The 21,535-nt window shown below is 44.1% G+C and overlaps 1 protein-coding gene across 3 annotated transcripts in view; it reads left to right on the top strand.

The window, feature by feature from the left end:
* The window catches only part of LOC137351585 (spindlin-1-like), a 63,272-nt gene that overhangs the window by 4,463 nt on the left and 37,274 nt on the right, over nucleotides 1-21,535 (top strand). The window contains exon 1 of one of the 3 annotated variants that reach the window (XM_068016162.1): nucleotides 17,224-17,284. The exons of 1 other annotated variant lie outside the window; for it this stretch is intronic. The gene's annotated coding sequence lies outside the window, so the exon portion shown is untranslated. Of the gene's footprint in view, nucleotides 1-17,223; nucleotides 17,300-21,535 lie in introns of those variants that run through there. One more of the 3 variants, XM_068016163.1, reaches the window with a different exon arrangement.

The following is a 21,535-nucleotide window of genomic DNA, read 5'->3' as shown; positions in this document are numbered from 1 at the left end:
AAAACACCTTTGACCACCGATCCATGAGGCGGTGGTCTGCACGGAATGTCCTCAAGGCCCTACGGGAAAAGGAGACGGTGGATCCTGTCGGATGGTTCCCCGAGCAGACCGTCAAAGTCATTTGGCGGAATGCCTCCTCACCAGAACTTTCAAACAAGCACCAAGATGTAGCTTGGCTGGTGGTGAGAAGGGCCCTCCCCGTCAGATCCTTCCTGCACGCCCTAAGTCTCGCCGCCTCCGCACAATGCCCCCGCGGTGGCTGTGGTGGGGAAGAGACGGTTGCCCACCTACTCCTGGAATGTGTCTTTGCAAAGCAGGTGTGGAAAGAGATGCAGTGGTTTTTGTCGAGGTTCATCCCAAGCAGCTCTGTAACACAGGAGTCTGTGCTCTATGGGCTGTTCCCAGGGACGCACACCGAGACAAACATCAACTGCTGCTGGAGGACTATCAATTCGGTGAAAGACGCCCTTTGGTCTGCCCGAAACTTGCTGGTCTTCCAGTGCAAAGAGTTGTCCACCGCCGAATGTTGCAGACTGGCACATTCCAAGGTCCAGGACTACGTGCTGAGGGACACAGTAAAGCTTGGGGCAGACGCAGCAAAGGCTCAATGAGGAAAGACCACAGTATAAGGTTCCCCCACCAAGCTGAACTGAGGGGCTGGATCCATGGGAAACCCCTCGAACTGTATCGGGAAAATTTTGTGTGCTGTAAATGTAAAAATGTATATGGCATGACAATGAAATGTGAGGCAACTCATGATTGTATTGAAGGAAACTGATCACCTTTGCACTGTTTGTATTTTTTGACTTGATGCTGTTTTAAACTGGGAATGTAATTTTCACAGATTTTTATGAATAAAGTATATTTTGGAAATAAAAAAAAAAATTCTCTGCATGTGGATTTTGCTGGCAAAGCTGTCATTTATTGCCCATCCCTAGTAGCTCTTGAGAAGGTGGTGATAAGCTGCTGCCTTGAACCATCACAGTCCGAGTGAAGGTTTTCTCAATGTTGCTAGCAATTCTTTTTAGTGGTTTGATGCAGTTAATTGGCTTGCTTTAAAGCCAATGATGTATGTTAGAATTGTAGTCACTGAAATAATGTGGCAGTCATTTGTGCAGAACAAGATCCGTAACACAGCAATGAGACAATGACCAGATAACCTATTTTAGTGATATTGGTTGAGGGATCAAATATTGGCCACGGTGCCGCAGAGAACTCCCCTTTTTTAAAAAATAATGCTGCTGTAGGATCTTTTACGTCGACTCGAGGGGGCAGACGTTGGGGTTGCCTCTGTTTAATGTCTCATCTGAAAGATGCCATCTCTGACAATGTAGCACTCCCTCAGTGCTGCACTGGAGTATCAGCCTAGATTATGTGCTTAAGACTCTGGAGTGAGGTACAAATCAGTGACCTTCTGACTCTGTTGAGGATCCTACCACTGAGCCAAGTTTGACAGTTATATAGGTCCAGTAAGGACTACAGCATTCCTTCTCTAAAGGTTATTAGTAAACCAGTTGGGTTTTTATGAAAACCTGACATTTTCATCATCACTTTCACTGAGACAAGATTTTTACTTCCAGATTTTATTTAAACCGAATTCATTCTCAAACGACTGTGGTAGGATTTGAACTCTGTTCTTTGGATTATTAGTCCAGGCCTCTGGAGTACTCTTCCAGTAACATAACCTCTATGCTACTGTACCTTACAAATGACAGCAACATGTCACTGTATCCAGATAACATGAGCTGCCGGCTCACCAGTTCAGTCTGCTGTGATACTGTATGTATTCTGCACACATTGCGACCAGAGGGTAGCTTCAGTTATGTTTTTGTGCATTGTCTGTCTGAAGTTTGGCTGACTGCATGTCTCCATGATAAAATAAAGTGATTTGGATGAATTGCTATTGGATCATTATGTGATTTGGACTTTGCTAGTACTGACATTCTTATTACACATTATAGAGGAAGCGCATTGCTTTTTGTGTGTGCTTTTTTGGTTTCAGTACAATTCTGTTGATTTTCCGCTCACAGTAAAGTCTTTTTTGTCCTTCCTCCTTTTACTGCCAATTTTCCTCTTCATTAAGTTCCATTAACTAGTGTAGGTAGGTGGTAGGGAATATGGGATTAGTGCAGGGTTAGTATAATGGGTGGTTGTTGGTCGGCACAGACTCGGTGGGCCGAAGGGCCTGTTTCAGTGCTGTATCTCTAAATAAAAATAAAATACCAGTCGTCGTCCAGGACCCATCCCGAATGTCTATATTTCATGAGTGGCTGTTGATAGTGTGTTAGCTGGTTATTTGACAATGGGAGGGGCATCTCAGCCAAGTCTGAGTCTGTCTTCTGCCCACCCAGACCTCTGGTGAGGGTCACCTGTTCAGGACCCTGAGCCAGTTTTTCCCACCCTAATCGAGGTAATTGGAAGAATCTAATTTAATTTGGGACCAATTGGGAATTGAATCTGGGAACTTCATGGTCTACATGGCTTAGCTGCTAGCTGATTTTAACTTTCTTAAGCTGTTGGAGTGACCTCCCCAGAATCAAGTCTAATAACTATATTGTATACTCGGCAACTATTGTTTTTCAGTTTACCAAATGCATGATCTGTACAGGGATTGTCCTTAAGAAATAAATCTGGGTAAAGAAAGAACTTGCATTTATATAGTGCCTTTCATGACCTCAGGATGTCCCAAAGTGCTCTAGAGCCAATGAAGTATTTGTGAAGTGTAGTCTCTGTTGTAATACCAGTTTGTGTACAGCAAGGCTGCATGAACAGCAATGTGATAATGACCAGAAAATCTGTTTTAGTGATGTTGGTTGAGGTAAAAATGTTGCCAGGTCACTGTAGGAACCCAATTTACTGTCCACATAACATGACAGTAACTGGAAAAATCATAGACTTTGTATTCTGAGTTTAAAGTACAGACAGCGCTGAGTCAAAAGCTGATAAGGACACATCACCAGGGCAACAGGAAATTATAATTTTTACAAGCAGAGAGATTTTTCTACATTTTGCTTTATAACACGTAATTTTACTTCAGCAAGAATGTTTTTCACCAAACAACCCTATGTTTTACATGAATACAGGCAGAGGGGAAAAAAACCCACATTTCTTGAACATTGTAAAATGCGTATTTTTTGAACCAGCTGTAATTATATGTTTACTTGCAGCCTGCAGGCACTGTGGCTTGAGGACAGCGTGTAGCATATAGCAATGTATAAGCAGGCTACTCAGCAAACCACATCCTTCAGAAAGGTCATTGTACAGTAATAGCAAGCCATCTACAACTACAGTAAGAATGGAGTACTTTGTAACCAGGGCTTATCTTCGATTTAAAAAAAAAGTTAAAATCTACAATTCACGAGCAAAATCTTTAAACTTTAATGAGTTTTACCTGGCTGATTTGATAAAGAGTAGAATGTTTGAGTGCTGGAATCATAGTGAGATGACACTGGTGGATTTGAAAGTTTACATGCAGCCACATTCTGGGTGTTTATTTCCCCTAATTGGATATCAAGCTGCTTCACAGCTAGACGGAACTGACGCAGAGAAATAAAGGAGAGACTAGTCCAAAGGTTTGGATGAGTAGATGGATTTTTAGTAGGTTTTTCAAGGTGGACAGAGAGAGATGGAGATGAAGGATGGAGTTCCAAAGAATTGGGCCTGGCAGCTGAAGGACAGAGGAGGATGCCTGTTTGGGAAGAGGGATGAAAAGAGAAGGAAGTGTGTCCCTGTCATTGTCACAATAGTGTAACTATTATAAAACAATTTAACAATTAGATTTAGCAATACAGTGGGCCAGTACACATTTGTTGCGTCAATACGGAGGACTGAGGGAGGTGGTGGCGTAGTGGTATTGTTGCTGGACTAGTAGCCCAGAGACCCAGGGTATTGCTCTGGGGACATGGATTCGAATCCCACCACGGCAGAAGGTGGAATTTGAATTTAATTAATAAATCTGGAATTAAAAGCTAGTGTAATGATGGTTATGAAACCATTGTCGATTGTCGTAAAAACCTATCTGGTTCACGAATGTCCTTTAGGAAAGGAAATCCGACCCACAGCACTGTGATTGACTCTTAAATGCCCTCTCAAATGACCTAGCAAGCCACTCAGTTGTATCTAACTGCCTCAAAGTAAATTAGGAATGTAGCCGGATGGACCACCCGGCATCGATCTAGGCACTGGAAACGACAATGGCAAACCCAGCCTGTCGACCCTGGAAAGTCCTCCTTACGAACATCTGGGGGCTTGTGCCAAAGTTGGGAGAGCTGTCCCTCAGACTCGTCAAGCAATAGCCTGACATAGTCATACTCATTGAATCATAACCATACAGACAATGTCCCAGACACTGCCATCACCATCCCCGGTTATGTCCTGTCCCTTCGGCAGGACAGACCCAGCAAAAGTGGTGGCACAGTGGTATACAGTCTGGAAGGAATTGCCTGGGAGTCCTCAACATCAACTCCGGACCCCATGAAGTCTCACGGCATCGGGTCAAACAGGGACAAGGAAACCTCCTGCTGATTACCACCTACCTCCGCCCCTCAGTTAATGGATCAGTACTCCTCCATGTTGAACACCACTTGGAGGAAGCACTGAGGGTGGCAAAGGTGCAGAATGTACTCTGGGTGGGGGACTTCAATGTCCATCACCAAGAGTGGCTTGGTAGCACCCCTACTGACCAAGCTGGCCGAGTGCTATAGGACATAGCTGCCATACAGGTCTGCGGCAGGTGATGAGGGAACCAACAAGAGGAAAAAATATATTTGACCACATCCCCATCAATATTCCTGCCGCAGATGCATCTGTCCATGACAGTATTGATAGAAGTGACCACCGCACAGTCCTTGTGGAGACAACGCCCCGTTTTTACATTGAGGATACCCTCCATCGTGTTGTGTGGCACTATCACCGTGCTAAATGGGTTAGATTTCGAACAGTTATAGCAACTCAAAACTGGGCATCCATGAGGTGCTGTGGGCATCAACAGCAGCATAATTGTATTCAACCACAGTCTGTAACCTCATGGTCTGGCATATCCCCCACTCTACCATTACCATCAAGCTGGGGGATCAACCCTGGTTCGATGAAGAGTGCAGGAGAGCATGCAAGGCGCAGCACTAGGCATACCTAAAAATGAGGTGTCAACCTGGTGAAGCTACAACCCAGGACTACTTGCGTGCCAAACAGCATAAGCGGCATGCGATAGAGCTAAGCAATCCCATAACCAACGGATCAGATCTAAGCTCTGCAGTCCTGCTGCATCCAATCATGAATGGTGGTGGGCAATTACACAGCTAACTGGAGAAGGTGGCTTCACAAATATCACATCCTCAATGATGGGGGAGCCCAGCACATCAGTGCAAAAGTCAAGGCTGAAGCATTTTCAACAATCTTCAGCCAGAAGTACTGCGTAGATGAACGATCTCTGCCTCCTCCTGAAGTCCCCAGCATCACAGATGCCAGTCTTCAGCCAATTCGTTTCACTCCATCTGATATCAAAAAACAACTGAAGGCACTGGATACTGCAAAGGCTATGGGCCCTGAGAACATTCCGGCAATAGTACTGAAGACCTGTGCTCCAGAATTTGCCGCACCCCTAGCCAAGCTGTTCCAGTACAGCTACAATACTGGCATCTACCCGGAAGTGTGAAAAATTGCCCAGGTTTGTCTTGTACACAAAGAGCAGGACAATTCCAACCCGGCCAATTATCGCCCCATCAGTCTACTCTCGATCATCAGTCAAGTGATGGAAGGTGTCATCAACAGTGCTATCAAGTGGCACTTGCTAAGCAATAACATGCTCAGTGACGCTCAGTTTGGGTTCCGCCAAGGCCACTCAGCTCCTGACCTCATTACAGCCTTGGTTCAAACATGGACAAAAGAGCTGAAATGGAGGTGAGGTGTGAGTGACTGCACTTGACATCAAGGCAGCATTTGACTGAGTATGGCATCAAGGAGCCTTCGCAAAACTGGAGTCAGTGGGAATCAGGGAGAAAACTCTGCGCTTGTTGGAGTCGTATCTAGAGCAAAGGAAGATGGTTGTGATGGTTGGAGGGCAATCATCTCAGCTGCAGGACATTACTGCAGGAGTTCCTCAGGGTAGTGTCCTAGGCCCAACCATCTTCAGCTGCTTCATCAATGACCTTCCTTCAATCGTAAGGTCAGAGTGGGGATGTTCACTGATGATTGCACAATGTTCACCATTCGTGACTCCCCAGATACTAAAACAGTCCGTGTAGAAATGCAGCAAGACCCGGACAATATCCAGGCTTGGACTGATAAGTGGCAAGTAACATTCGTGCCAGGCAATGACCATCTCCAACAAGAGAGAATCTAACCATCTCCCCTTGACATTCAGTGGCATTACGATCGCTGAATCCCCACTGTCAATATCCTGGGCGTTATCACAGAATTGTTACAGCGCAGAAGGAGGCCATTCGGCCCATCATGTCTGCAGTGGCTCTCTAATTCCCTCAGTCCTATTCCCCTGCCTTCTCCCCATAACCCTGCACATTATTCCTTTTCATATAACTCTCTTCAACTGCTTCAATTGAACCTGCCTCCAGCACTTTCTCAGGCAGTGCATTCCAGACCCTAACTACTCGCTGTGTGTAAAAGTTTTTCTTCATGTCACTTTTGTTTCTCTTAGCAAATACTTTAAATCTGTGCCCTCTCGTTCTCGATCCTGTCATGAGTGGGAACAGTTTCTCTCTATCCACTCTGTCCAGACCCCCCATGATTTTGAATACCTCTATCAAATCACCCCTCAGCCTTCTCCTCAAGGAAAACAGTCCTAACTTCTCGTCCAATCTATCTTCATAACGGAAATTCCTCATCCCTGGAGCCATTCTCGTGAATCTCTTCTGTACTCTCTCCATTGCCCTCACGTCTTTCCTCAAATGCAGCATCCAGAATTGGATGCAATACTCCAGTTGAGGCCGAGCTAGTGTCTTATACAAGTTCAACATTACTTTCTTGCTCTTGTACTCTATACCTCTATTAATAAAGCCCAAGACACTGTCTGCTTTATTAACTGCTTTCTCAACCTGTCCTGCCTCCTGCCACCTTTAATGACTTATGCACGTATACACCTAGGTCCCTCTGCTCCTGCACCCCCTTTAGAATTGTACCCTTTATTTTATATTGTCTCTCCATGTTCTTCCTACCAAAATGAATCACTTCACATTTTTCTGCATTGAACTTCATCTGCCACCTGTCTGCCCATTCCACCAACTTGTCTGTGTCCTTTTGAAGTTCTACACTATCCTCCTCACATTTCACAATGCTTCCAAGTTTCATATCATCTGCAAACTTTGAAATTGTGCCCTGTACACCAAGGTCTAGGTCATTAATATATATCAGGAAAAGCAAGGGTCCCAACACTGATCCCTGGGCAACTCCACTACAAACCTTCCACCAGCCCGAAAGACACCCATTAACCACTACTTTGTTTCGTGTCACTCAGTCAATTTCGTATCCATGTTGCTACCGTCCCTTTTATTCCATGAGCTACAAGTTTGCTCGCAAGTCTGTTGTGTGGCAATGTATCAAATGCCTTTTGAAAGTCCATGTACATCATATCAACAGCATTGCCCTCATCAACTTTCTCGGTTAACCTCCTCAAAAAACTCCAAGTTAGTTCAACATTGATCAGAAACTGAACTTGAGTAGCTATGTAAATACAGTGGCTACAAGAGCAGATGAGAGGCTAGGAATCCTACGGCGAGTAACTCCCCTCCTGACTCCCCAGTGCCTGTCCACCATCTACAAGGCACAAGTCAGGAGTGTGATGGAATACTCTCCACTTGCCTGGATGGGTGCAGCTTCAACAACACTCAAGAAGCACGACACCATCCAGGATAAAGCAGCCTGCTTGATTGGCACCCCATCCACTCCCTCCACCACTGACGCACAGTGGCAGCACTGTGTACTGTTTACACGATGCACTGCAGCAACGCACCAAGGCTCTTTAGATAGCACCTTGCAAACCCGCGTCCTCTACCACCTAGAAGGACAAAGGCAGGAGATGCATGGGAACACCACCACCTACAAGTTCCCCTCCAAGCTGCACACCATCCTGACCTGGAACTGTATCGCCATTCCTTCACTGTCGCTGGGTCAAAATCCTGGAACTCCCTTCCTAACAGCACCGTGGGTGTACTTACACAAGATGGACTGTAGCGGTTCAAGAAGGCGGTTCACCATCGCCACCTCAAGGGAAATTGGGGATGGGCAATAAATGCTGGTCTAGTCTGCGACACCCACATCCCATGAATGAATACAAAAAATCACGTATTCACTGTACCGATACAGAGGGCCAGTACATAGTGCAAATGGCCATTATAAAGGACCAGTATATCCACGGAAGACCACAACTTCTCCAGAGGAAGCGAGGATGAACCCCTGCAAATTTTGCCATAACATTCTAAGTGATGAATTGTTGGTGTACATCCAACTTAATGGTCTGACAAGCCCATCGCCGCTGTAGTTTCAGTGTAATTACATATTACAAGCCTATTTGGACTGGCTGATTGAACTGTCTACTTTCGTTAGTTTTCCAAGTTGTCAAGTATGATCATAAACTGCAGTAATCTTGATAATCACACTGAACAGATCAGAGGAAAATAGATGGTAAAGGAGATAATTGAATCCTGTATGGCTAGACTTGTCAGGAAAGAAACTGACTCTTACGCCATTGAGAAGACACAGTAAAGTATGTCAGTTAAAAGATTGGGCTGATTCATGACTGAACTGAAAAGGTGAGCAGAACATCATCTGGCTTTTGTTACACTATATCGGCTTTTCTTTAACTATGAGATGTTAAACTAAGGCCCCTCCTGCCCCCTTAGGCAGTCGTAAAAGGTACCATGGCACGATTCGAAGAAGAGTGGGTGAGTTCTTATACCCGCATCAGCATGACTCAATTGATGGCACACTTTGCCTCTGAATCGGAAGACAGTTGGTTCAAACCCTAACTCGGGACTTGGCGAGTTGAGGCTGTTAGCCGAAAGCAGTACATAGAAGTGCTATGTGGTTTGAGGGGTCATCCTTTGGGTGGAATGTTAACCAGAGATAACCCTGCCTCTTACTGTGGTTCAGGTGGACATTAAAAGAAACCATGGCGCTGTTCAGAGAAAAATAGGGGAGTTCTGTTGGTGGCTTGACCAGTATTCCTCCCTCAAGCACAAATTAATTGGTTATGCGGTCGAATTGCTGGTTCGTGAGATCATGCTGTGATCAGATTGACTGTGGTGTTTGCTTGTGTATCAGCGGGAACTGCAGTTCAAAAGGTACTTCATTGTAGTTAACACATTGGGATCTTCCTGAAGCATATGATATGGATCTATATAAATGTGAGTCTTTTTCAATTACTTCTCATATGTTACAATGACCTTAATCTACCTCTTGTCAGTACTGTGAATCACTGGTGTAAAATCATTTCATGTCAACCTTTTTAAAGGATTGATTTCTCCTAATTATTTCCATCCAAATCTATGTTCTGTAATTGTCAGAGCCAAATCAAAGGACACAAAGGTAGGATGCCAGCTGGACCAGTGCCAGTCCCTAGAGAAGTCCATCTTTGTCCAATTTACACCATTTCTCTCTCTCTCTCACTTTCAGCTCTTTTGGGACATAAATGTGCCAACATAAATCATCTTGCCATCTTTTTTAAATAAAACCCTCAAGACTAGTCTCTAAGTAGCCTTGCATCAGTCTTGTGCCATATTCAGTGACATGCTGCCGACTGTTATTTAATATAATGGAAGAGAAATGAGAGACTTGCATTTATGTAGTGTCTTTCACGTCTTCAGGACATCCCAAAGTGCTTACAGTTAATATGATTTTGAAGTATAACCACTGTTTTAATGTAGGAAAAGCAGCAGCCAATCTGCACTAGGTTCCACAATCCAATGTGATAATCCAGATAATCTTTTCTCTGAAGAAATAAATATTGGCCAGGGCACGGGGGAGAACTTCCCTGCTCTTCCTCAGATAATGTCATGTCCACCTGAGAGGGCATCTCATCCAAAAGACAGCACCTCTGACAGTGCACCACTCATACAGTACTGCACTGGAGTGCCAGCCAGGATTATGGGGCTCAAGTCTCTGGATTGGGGGTGGTGAGAGGTAGGGTGGGGGTTGAACCTCAAAACCTCTGTCTGAGGTGGGAGTGCTGAGCCACAGCTGAAACATGTAATTTTTATATTTCCTTCGAATGGTGAAATTGGATCATGTCTGCATGAGAAAGGATTGAAGCATGGTGGTGGCTGGTCTGTCACTGGAGGAAACCGGTTGAGATATGTAGTGCAAAAGAACTGTGTTGCCACAGCATTAAGGTTTATTGGCTTGAGTGCAACACTGTTTAATACATTTGGTATCAATACAGCCAGTGACAACAGTGAGGAATGCAGTAAGTTTCTTTTTTTCCATTTTCTTGCATAGGCAATTGGGAATCTGGCCAAAGGCTGAGAAATTTATTAGTTTGGAGTAAGCCAGGAAAGTAATGCGAGAGGATAAATAAATTTGAACTAGTGAAAAGTACATTTAAAACAGATATCAGGAAGAATTCATTACTCAAAAAAGAGGATCATCTGCCGAACAGGGGTTGTAGAGACATAAGTCCCAATTTTAATCTCAACTCACCTTCAATGGAGTGTTCAATCTGATGGGGTGCACAACGGGCATCTGGCCTGAAACCCACCCAGTTCCCGCCGGCGAGTTAAGTAAAGATCCAGGCTAAAAACTTATGGGGAGTTTGAAAATGTGGTTGGATGGTAAGTGGGGTACTTGATGGACCAAGTGACCTTTCCAAGTCATTGATTTATTTTATGCTGCTGTGGTTGTGTGTTTCTCCAGGGTTTGGGCATTGTAGTGCCAGGTGCAGATTCAGGGGTTGGATAAGTTGAAGATAATATTTGCTTTAACAAATTTACCTAAATTTTAATGTTGGAGATAACTATTGCAGAGTTGGAAGTGGCCTTTAATGAATACTTGACTGAGCCTTTACTTTGTTTGCTGAGTCGGGTGGGGCACGTGGGGAGGTGAATTCATCCGGTAACTTTGCATACAATGGTGGGTATCACCATTTGTGCCACTGAGATGGGGAGAGAGACGAGAATTTTGTGTTCATTAAGGGGAAAGATGTTAGCATAGTGAAATGGAATGTTTTTTTTTAATGCAGTTGGGACTTCCCAACGTCACACTTGTGTCATGCTGTATTGCAATTCTTGTGCAGTTTCTATCCAAAAAGCACTGAGGCTGATGGTAGCATTGCTAATGCCAGCCAACCCCAACTCAGCTAACTGAATACAGACAGAAGTTCAATCATAGAACCTGGCTCAGTTCCATATTGTGCAGTCATCTGTTTTGCAACTAAGGTCAATGGAACCCGGGCAGTCTGTGAGAATATCCTAGGGGGATTTCTGTATTTATTGGTTTCTTTTCTTTCTTTTTTCTTTTGGGCCTCCTTATCTCGAGAGACAATGGATACGCGCCTGGAGGTGGTCAGTGGTGTTTTAGTCGCTGTGAGGCAACTATGGAGTGACCTCTCCATGGCGCATGCCTGGGCAAATTTATGGAGGTTGAGAGTTGCCCAGTCGTCAAAACCCCCCTCTCGGCCTTTCTGATTGGTTTACTGTATTAATAAAGTATTTCTTTTCCAATGCTAGCACTTTACATTTGGGTAGATGATACTGCTTTGAATTGGGAAGGGACACCCATCAGTGTTGCAGAGCCTCTAGGAGTGTGTTGCTATTTGCAGGGGAATCACAGCACAAACTTCGAAAAAGGGCCATGGCACTACATGTGTCACTGACTGATATGTGGGGTAGGCTTTTCACAAGCTGTGTTAAATACTACTTGTGTAACTGGAATTTGTGGCTACTGTAAAGGTGGTTTTGTGCTGTAGACTCATGTCTTTGAGCGTTAAGATTGAGATTACTTCAGATTCATTTCAGTTGGCACTTGCAGGAGACCTGATTGACATGTCTTGGTTGGATTCTAACCTAGTGTCATTCCAAATCCCTACCTTGACAACCTTTCTAGCTTTCAACATTTTATCGTTAACTGTAATATCGATTTGTCTCTTTTGAGTATTTATAATCGGTGTGTCCGGATTAAAGTCTGTGGAAGTGAGTGAGAGGAGTTATTGAGCCACGTAGCTTTGAGGGAGCGGAATTGAAATCAGGTGTATTTGTTTTAATGCGAGTGGCAGGAAGGTAGTTTCCCCCAAGGGGTGTGGCCTTAACTAATACTGCCACTCTGTATGTTGCCAGTTTGTCATTTGCTCAGGAAATCACACTTGATGCGTGCTTGTGACGTGTGGAAAAAAGCAGTGTGTGTGTGCGCGCGCGCAGGCATGCGTTTGCCTTTCAACAACGGAGGATGGGGTTACAGACCAAGGGGCGCCTGATAACTTCTCTGGCTTTTGTGGGTGCCACCAGTGACAGCACAATTTCTGTTTACATTGCCATCAGGTGCAACTGCCGACTCTGGGGAAGGTTATTAGAGCCACCTGCATATGTGCTCTTCTGATTATTGCACTCATGTCAGCGCAACAAGTGATTCAGATTGTCATTAAACAAGGAGGTTCTGAAGTTTTTGAAAACTAGTATGATATTTCAATCTATCTTTTTTCATTTCTGTCTACCTAATGATTTTTTTCTAGCTAATTTCTTTTTTTTTGTTTTTTTTATATTTGCATACATATATATGGATTATTCTGCTTAGAGCAAAGCAGGTTAAGGGCAGATTTATGTCCTATTTATGAGGCCTCTTGATAGAGGAGATGAGAATCTGTTCCACTAGCAGGGGTGGTCAGTAACCAGAGGACACAGATTTTAAGATAATTGGCAAAAAAGCCAGTGCGGAGATTAGAATTTTTTTTTGATTAATTGAATTATGATCTAGAATGCATTGCTTAAAATGGTGCTGAAAGAAGATTCAGAATAACTGTTCAAAAGAGCTGGCACAGATTATGTGGGTCATAAGGCCTTCTTCAGTGCTGTATGATTCTGATTAAGCTGTATATACTGCAGAAGACTGGAGGTTTGGTCACTAGACTGGAGGTTGGGGGAGGGAGAGATAGAAGGAGGTGGATTTGTTTTGTGCATGAGTCATTATTTAGATGTAAGACTGGGGATGCACTCAACTTGCTCCTGGCTCAGATTCATCCTCACCTACTCTGGACTCTGCCTCTCGGGTTCTGAGATTGTAGGATTATAGGGTCTGAAAGCAATGCTGGTGGCCTGTGATGACATTGGTCACATTCAGCCACAGACCAATCACATCAAGAAAATCAATTGAACAAAATGCTCCCTACAATTGAGCAAGAACGTGTATTTATATTGCACCTTTCACATCTGCAAGAGATCCCAAAGTTCCTCGCAGACAATTCAGTACTTTGGAAGAGTACAATACTGTTGTATTTCATGAAAAAGAGCAGCCCAGTTTGGACACAAGGTCCCACAGACAGCAGTAAGATAAATAACCCGATACTATGTTTTTTTTTTAAAAAGCGATAGTTGTTTTGAGGTAAATATTAGCTGGGATACTAGGAGAAATCCCCTATTTTTCTTGGGGTAGTGTTGTAGGATCTTTTACATCCAGCTGAGAGGGTTGTGGCTGAACAAATGTAACATGGCACTCCCTCATTGCTGCACTGATGTGTCAAGACTAGAATATGTGCTGCTGTCACTGGAATGGGGCTTTGACCCACAATCTTCTGACCCTGATGAGATAGTGCCACCGACAGAGCCACAGCTAACAGCAAGCAGTGTTACTCATGGCTCCAAAAACTGCTTGTGAGCTGCCTTTTCTAAACTCATCTATCTAAGCCTAAGTGCTTTCCTCTATGATGGCCATAGGTATTAACCTTCACCTGTGGCTCCGTGGGTAGTACTCTCACCTGAGTCAGAAGGTTGTGGGTTCAATTCCTATTCCAGGGAAATGAGCAACAACTCTAGTTCAGTTCTGAGGGAATGCCACGTTGTCGGAGGTGCTGTCTTTTGAATGAGACATTAAACCGAAGCCCCATCTGGCCTCTTGGCTGAATGTAAAAGATCCAATGGCAGTATTTTGAAGAAGAGCAGGGGAGTTCTCCAAGATGTTCTGGCCAGTATTTATCCCGCAACCAGTGCGGCTAAAAACAGCTTATTATCACATTTCTACTTGTGTAAGTTTGCTGCATGCAAATTGATGTCACATTTCCATCAGTGATTTCTCACTTTGAAAAGCACTTAATTGGTTGTAAAGCGCTTTGCAATATCCTGAGGTCGTGAAATGCAGGCGCTATACAAATGCTTTCTTTTTTCTCTGTGCCAAGCCCAACTCAGCTGAGCTTCCTTGCTCTTTCTCGTTACCTACATGATGCACACTATCCAATATATTCGTAGTTCCATCAGGCTTCCAGTGTAGTGGTCCTGGGTAGCTATAATAGGAATCACATTTTTTGAAAGCATCCAGTCAAAGGAATTTGATTAGCCATAATCACGAGCTGCTACTGACCTGCCAGAAGCAGGTTGTGATGGGATTTGCGACAAATGTAATGAATGCTAGTTGAGATAAAAGTACAATTTCCAACAAGATATGTGCAGGAGCAAAGAAAGAATTTGTATTTCTGTAACTCCTTTCATGACTTCAGAATGTCCCAAAGTGCTTTACAACCATTAAGTATTTTTTGAAATGAAGGAAACATGGCAGCCAATTTGCACACAAAAAGCTCCCACAAAGAACCGTGAGGTAGTGACCAGATAACCTGTTTTATTCTTCCTGATATTGGTTGAGGGATACATATTGGTCATGGGATCATTTGAGCTCATAGAACAGCAGAATGAACCTCTGTTTAAGGCCTCATTGAATGACAGCACCTTCAACAGTTGCAGAGATCCATTAGTACTGCTCTGGAGTATCAGCCTAGATTTTTGTTCTCATGTCTCTGCAGTGGGACTTGAACCCACAACCTTCTGACTCCGAGGGAAGTGTGCTACCCACTGAGGAGTCAGGGATGTGGGGCAGACAACTTGTACCATGCAATGCTTCAGTTTGTTAAAGGTGGGTACACTAGACTTCCTGCAAGCTCACACAGCGGCACAGTGGTTAGCACCGCAGCCTCACAGCTCCAGCGACCCGGGTTCAATTCTGGGTACTGCCTGTGTGGAGTTTGCAAGTTCTCCCTGTGTCTGCGTGGGTTTCCCCCGGGTGCTCTGGTTTCCTCCCACATGCCAAAGACTTGCAGGTTGGTAGGTAAATTGGCCATTATAAATTGCCCCTAGTATAGGTAGGTGGTAGGGGAATATAGGGACAGGTGGGGATGTGGTAGGAATATGGGCTTAGTGTAGGATTAGTACAAATGGGTGGTTGATGGTCGGCACAGACTCGGTGGGCCGAAGGGCCTGTTTCAGTGCTGTATCTCGAAATAAAATAAAAATAAAACATCCATTGGTAGAGAAATTGTCTATTTTCAGACGCATAATGAATTTATAGAGCCATGTTGAGAATTAAAAGTTGATCAGAAAGCCGCTGTATTGTGAGTAGTCATGGTACTTTGGTGCCTGTTGTGTTACCAGCAAGTACTTGCACAGCGGACGATGCTGTAACTACTGCAACAAGGTTTTTAGCGCTTGTTTGTTTGGTAAAGGATATTTGTCTGTGTATTGGATGCTTAATGCCCATAGAAATGCCCTGCAGCATGTCAGTGCCTTCAGGTATAACAATACACACATTACTCAAAGAAAATGTTTAGTGACAACAATGAAGATTATTTGCTGCTCCGCCTTGTCAGGACTTTCATTTGGCCAAGTTGGTTATATGTTAATTTTGGCCTCCAGATATCAAGTAATGGGAGGGATGGTACAAGGGGATGGCTGGAGACATGCAGGAAAGTAAGCAGTTGCTTTTGTGCAATGGTGAAAACCTGGGAATCATCAGTAGTTGGGCTGAGGCTTTAAGATTGGTGGCATGCGGTGAATGAGCGTTCCTTTAATCTGAGCCGAGTTCCCTCCATGCTGCAAAACCGGTGCATGAAGGATCTACGCACTCATTGTTTCAGAATAGAGGTAAAATCTCCCTGGATTAAAGACACCACACCTCTGACCGTGTAGCACTCCCTCAATACTGCATCAGAGTGTCAAGTCTCTGGAGTGGCATTTGATCTCGCAACTCCCTGACTCAGGTAAGACTGCTACCCACTGAGCCACAGCTGACACTTGACTTGGGGAGGATGCAGTGGTGGCAGGAGGGAAATTCTAAGCTCCTGTTCATAAGTTCACCATTTCAATTTGTACAGTCAACCCAGCAGGCAAGTCAAAGAGGTGTTTTGTAACTCAACACCTACCAGTGGTTTGCATCACTGCTAATCTGATGCCCGCTTCCCACAAAACCCCCTCCTCACAAACCTCAGTGCTTGGCTGCCTCAACAGGAGATAGAGATGGCACAGAAGGAGGCCATTTGGCCCATCGAGTCCATGTAGGCTCAGTCTAGAGCAATCCAGTCAGTCCCATTCCCCCACTTTACCCTGCAAGTTTATTTCCTTCAAGGGCCTATCCAGTTCCTTTTGAGATCAAAATGCCGGCGACACCTCAGGAGATACAGAATCCTAGAATAGTAGGGCATAGAAGGAGACCATTGGGGCCGTTGTACCTGTTCCAGCCTTGTGAAAGATCCGTTTAATTAGTCCCACTCCCCTGCTCCATTCCCACAGCCCTGCTAATTTCTTCTTTTCAAAGTATCTATCCAATTCCCTTTTGAAAGTTCTAATGTTCATAAAAATTAGACATCAACATAAACAATTGTTTGAATGTTTTTGATGCAGCTCGTGTATCTCGTTCAAAAACAAAAAGACTGCAGCTGCAGGAAATCTGAAATGAAAACAGATCATGCTGAAAATACTCATCAGTTCAGGCAGCATCAAGTGTTTGAACGAAAGATCATCAACCTGAAACTCTGCTTTTCTCCCTCCGCAGATGCTGCTTGATCTACTAAGTTTTTCCGGCATTTTCAGTTTTGATTTGATTCCCGTTGTTAGTTGACGTTGGTGTTGTTTCGGTTTTGCCTTTGTGCTTAGTTTGCTGATGGTGGTTAAAGGGCTTGCTGTGCTGCCACGTGTTGCTTGTTTTCTAACTCCTTGCAGATGACGGACGTAGGTTTTGTGGGCCTCCCCCCTTTGACGCTTCATTGAAAATGTAAAAACAAATTAGTTGTAAAATTACTCATTGCCGAAGGAGCTGGATATCACAGAAGACGCAACAAATTGTCCTGGCACGGACATCTTCCAGTCGAGTGGTTTGTCTCTTTTAAGTGTGTGTGTGTGTGTGTAATATGTTTAATCATAGAATGATACAGCACAGAAGGTGGCCTTTCGGCCCGTTAAGTCTGTGCTGGCTCTTTTGAAAAGCAATCTAGTTAGTCCCACTCTTGCCCCGTATCTGCAAATTTTCCTCCTTCAAGTATTTATTCAATTCCCTTTGGAAGGCTGCTACTAAATCTGTATCCACCACCCTATCAATATAGGTGTTCAAGGATTGTTCGGGTTGATGGGGAGAACCTGTTTCCACTAGCGGGACGGTCAGTAACTCGAGGGCACAGATTTAAGATAATTGGAAATAAATGTCTAGGGGGGAGAATTGAAATATTCTTTTCTGCAGCAAGTTATGATCTAGAACGCAATGCCTGAAAAGGTGTTGCAAACAGATTCAGCAGTGACTTTCAAAAGCAAATTAGGTATCTATTTAAAAAGGAAAAATTTGCAGGGCTTATTAAAGAGCAGGGGAGTGGGACTATTGGATAACTTTCAAAGAGCTGGCAGAGGCAAGTTGGGTCAAATGGCCACCTATACTGTATGATTCTATTACAGTAGTACAATTACCTTGTGACCTGTGCAGTCACAGCCTTGTTCTTGGGTCTAGAGTTTGCCATCAGATCCCTCTTCTTTCTGGATCCAATGGACCTTGCAGATGACTGCTGGCAGATTTAAAAAATGGTTGAGGGCTGAAGGAAGATAGGTTTTCTCTGTTCAGCCAGAGTCTGCTTTGTGCTTTGCTGCAATATAAAAGCTCCTTAAATTGCTCAGACAAGCCTGTGTGTGTTGAGTTCTGGTTAGTGAATAACAAGCTAGGCAAGTAACAGTACACAGACGTCTTTGTATTCCTATTCTGAACAAGTATCTGTTATACCGCTTCTTCTTGGCTGCTGTTATACCTTTGTGCCGTTTTTAAATTTTCAATTAAGTGTTTAGTGCCCTGACTTTCAACTCGCTGTCTCTTGGTCATATCCTAGAGTCGCCTAGGTCTATCCTCCATAATACTGCAGCTCTGTCTTTGTGCCTTGGTTCTTTTCCGGTTATATCCTGACAGTCTCCCACCTCTTGTCCTCATTAGATTGTTGGACTTTGCGAATTTATGAATTTACAGCACAGAAACAGGCCATTCAGTTCAACTGGCCCGTACCGGTGCTAATACTGCACACGAGCCTCCTCCCACCCCACTTAATCTAAACTTGTTACTAAGTCCCTTTCTCCTCATGTATTTATTTAGACTCCTTTTAAATGCATCTTTATTTGCCTGAACTACTCTCTATGCTAACGAGTTCCACATTCACAGGCTAAAGACATTTCTCCTGAATTCCTCATTGGATTTATTAGTGACATAGAGTACAATAGCAGGAAAGTTACGCCGAAGCTTTATAAAGCTTCGGTTAGGCCAGAACTGGAGTATTGCGTCCAGTTCTGGTCACCACACTTTGGGAAGGATGTGAGGGTCCTTGAGAGGGTGCAGAGGAGATTTACCAGAATGGTTCCATGGATGGGGGATTTTAATTATAAGGCTAGGTTGGAAAAGCTGGGGTTGCTTTCCTTAAAACAAAGGAGATTAAGGGGAGATTTGATAGAGGTGTACAAGATCATGACAGGCTTCGGTAAGTTAGACAAGTAAAAACTTCCTATTAACTAATGGTACAAGGACTAGAAGACACAGATTGCAGGTTTTGGGCAAGAGATGCAGGGGGAATATGAGGAAGAATGTTTTTACACAGTAGGTGGTAATGACCTGGAACTTGCTGCCCACAAGGGTGGTGGAAGCGGAGACAATCAATGACTTGAAAAGGAAATTGGATGGCCACTTGAAAGAAATAAACTTGCAGGCTACGGGGATTGAGCAAGGGAGTGGGACTGACTGGATAGCTTCATGGAGAGCCAGCATGGACTTGATGGGCGTAATGGCCTCCTTCTGTGCTGTAAATAACCCTGACCATCAAATCCTAAATCCCAGTGCTCAAGTCTCAAGCACTGGAAATATAAATTTACTAGCCTTGCTGGGACAGGGCAGTGGTGCAGTCTTCTGATTTGGCAGTGGAACTACAGCATCCTCTGCTTTTGTTCTAAAATGTTGGTAGCCAGGTAAGTGTATTTGGAACATAATTGACGGCACCAGCTTAGTTTCTGTTCCTAGGCTTGGTTGGTGCTTTGACTGAAGAATCGTCATTTATATCACTCGTTGTCTTTGGTCTGCTGTGTGCCGATTGGAAGCAGGTTTGGAAAATGAAGACCAATCTTCTGTGTGCGTCAAGTTGACCACTAATAGGCCTGCAGGAGAGTGGAACCAAGGACTGATATAGATCTGGGTCAGTAGCACCCAGAGGTCAGTTTGACATTGACTCTGCCAAACAGAATACATCCCACATCCCAACAGTGGCTGCTGCACTATTGCTTTAGTTAGGTTTCAGAACCTCTTCAGTTAGAGCAGAAAATGCCGGAAGCACTCATTAGGTCAGATGACTTCTGTGGAGAGAGAAGCAGAGTTAACATTTTGGATTGATGACCTTTCATCAGAACTGGAAACACCAAGACTTTTTTTATTCTTTCATGGGATGTTGGCGTTGTTGGCAAGGCTAGTATTTGTTGCCCATCTCTAATTGCCCTTGACAACTGAGTGGCTTGCTAGGCCATTTCAGTGGGCATTTAAGAGTCAAGTCACATGTAGGCCAGACCAGGTAAGGATAGCAGATTTCCTTCCCTAAAGGGCATTAGTAAACCAGACAGGTTTTTACGACAATCGATGGTAATCTTCATGGCACTATTACTGAGACTAGCTTTCAATTCTAGATTTTTATTAATTAATTGAATTTAAATTCCACTAGCTGCTGTAGTGGGATTTGAACCCATGTCCTCAGGGCATTGGTCTGGATTTACTAGTTCAGTGACATTACCACTATGCCACTGTCTCCTCACAGAATGTTCCCTACATTTTTGCTGTTTTTATTTCAGCATCTACATCATTTTGCCTTTGTTCTGAATCTCGTCCACAGGCCCCCAGTTTCTGTCCTTCCTCTCCAGGATTTGGTGATTCTTGCTTGGGGTGCAGTGTCATAGGCACCAGCAGACTTCCAATACACCTATGTGCCAGCTTAGGGAACTTAACTATGGGGGGGGCATCATAGCTGATCCCAAACCCAGTCTCGCCCAACATGCTCTGCCTGCCGAAAAGCACTAGCCGGTGATCAGTATCACGACCTGGGGCTTATTGGCATTCCACACATCCCAACCTCCTAAGCCCAGAGGTGCTGAGCCCAATTGTAGCACCTTTACTGCTACCTGAGCTGAGCTAATTTAATTTAGCCCAGGCTGATACTGAAATTGGGACCATTTGTGTCTTTAATGTATCAGCATCCCACCATACAGTGCAGTTATGAACAGAGCCTTTGGGGGAGCTTAATATTCATTTTAATTCTTGCAGGTGTGTAGCACCTTATTACATTGCTCAGATATGCTTTAGTGTTATGCAGGCAATTGCAACAACCATTTTGTGCACAGCAAGAACCCACAAACAGCATTGAGATGATGGACTAGTTAACTTGTTTTGGGGGTGTTGGTTAAGGCTGGGATGGTTGCCAGGCACATCAAAGCTCTCTGCCGAGCTTCAATTCGTACCAGAATACGCGCCTCAGTTTATGAGAAAATAAGATGACATGGCTTAAGTTCTGGAGTAGAGCATGAGCCTCCAAGCCGTGGGTCAGTGATAGGGTTAACCTCTGCAACTTACTACTGTGAACTTGTGAGTAGAACAGTGTATGGTGAGAATGTACTGTGGGAGAACGTTTCACAAAGAGCAGGAAATGATATGTAAACTGCAGCTACATTTAGAGAGGTCAATGTACAGATGTTTCAGTTGACTTGTATCATAGGCGTGCTTGCTAACACTCAAAGAGATGTGGGGCCTGATTTCCCCCTGAGCAGGCGTAACTTTTGTTGCAGTTGGAATATCTGATTTATACTAAAACTTAATGTTCTGCTCACCAGTGGAAAAAATGCAAATTTGCCCACTTTAACCATATTGGCCATTTTCTTTTATCTCAAAGGAACGGTAATTGTGTTCTGCAGGGTAGAAATTCTGCCTGCTGATAATGGGATGCGATAACTTAATGGTGCAGATTTTGTTGGAGTGTGGCATCTTGCAGCATGCCCTGTCAGACTTTTTCTCGCCCTTTCAGCTGGATAAGTTTTTGCCCTGTAAGTTGCTCGAAATGGGAGCTGATAATATC

This window comes from Heterodontus francisci, chromosome 36, assembly GCF_036365525.1.
Source record: "Heterodontus francisci isolate sHetFra1 chromosome 36, sHetFra1.hap1, whole genome shotgun sequence".
NCBI classification, from domain to species: domain Eukaryota; kingdom Metazoa; phylum Chordata; class Chondrichthyes; order Heterodontiformes; family Heterodontidae; genus Heterodontus; species Heterodontus francisci.
This window is presented reverse-complemented; position numbering and strand designations above follow the sequence as displayed.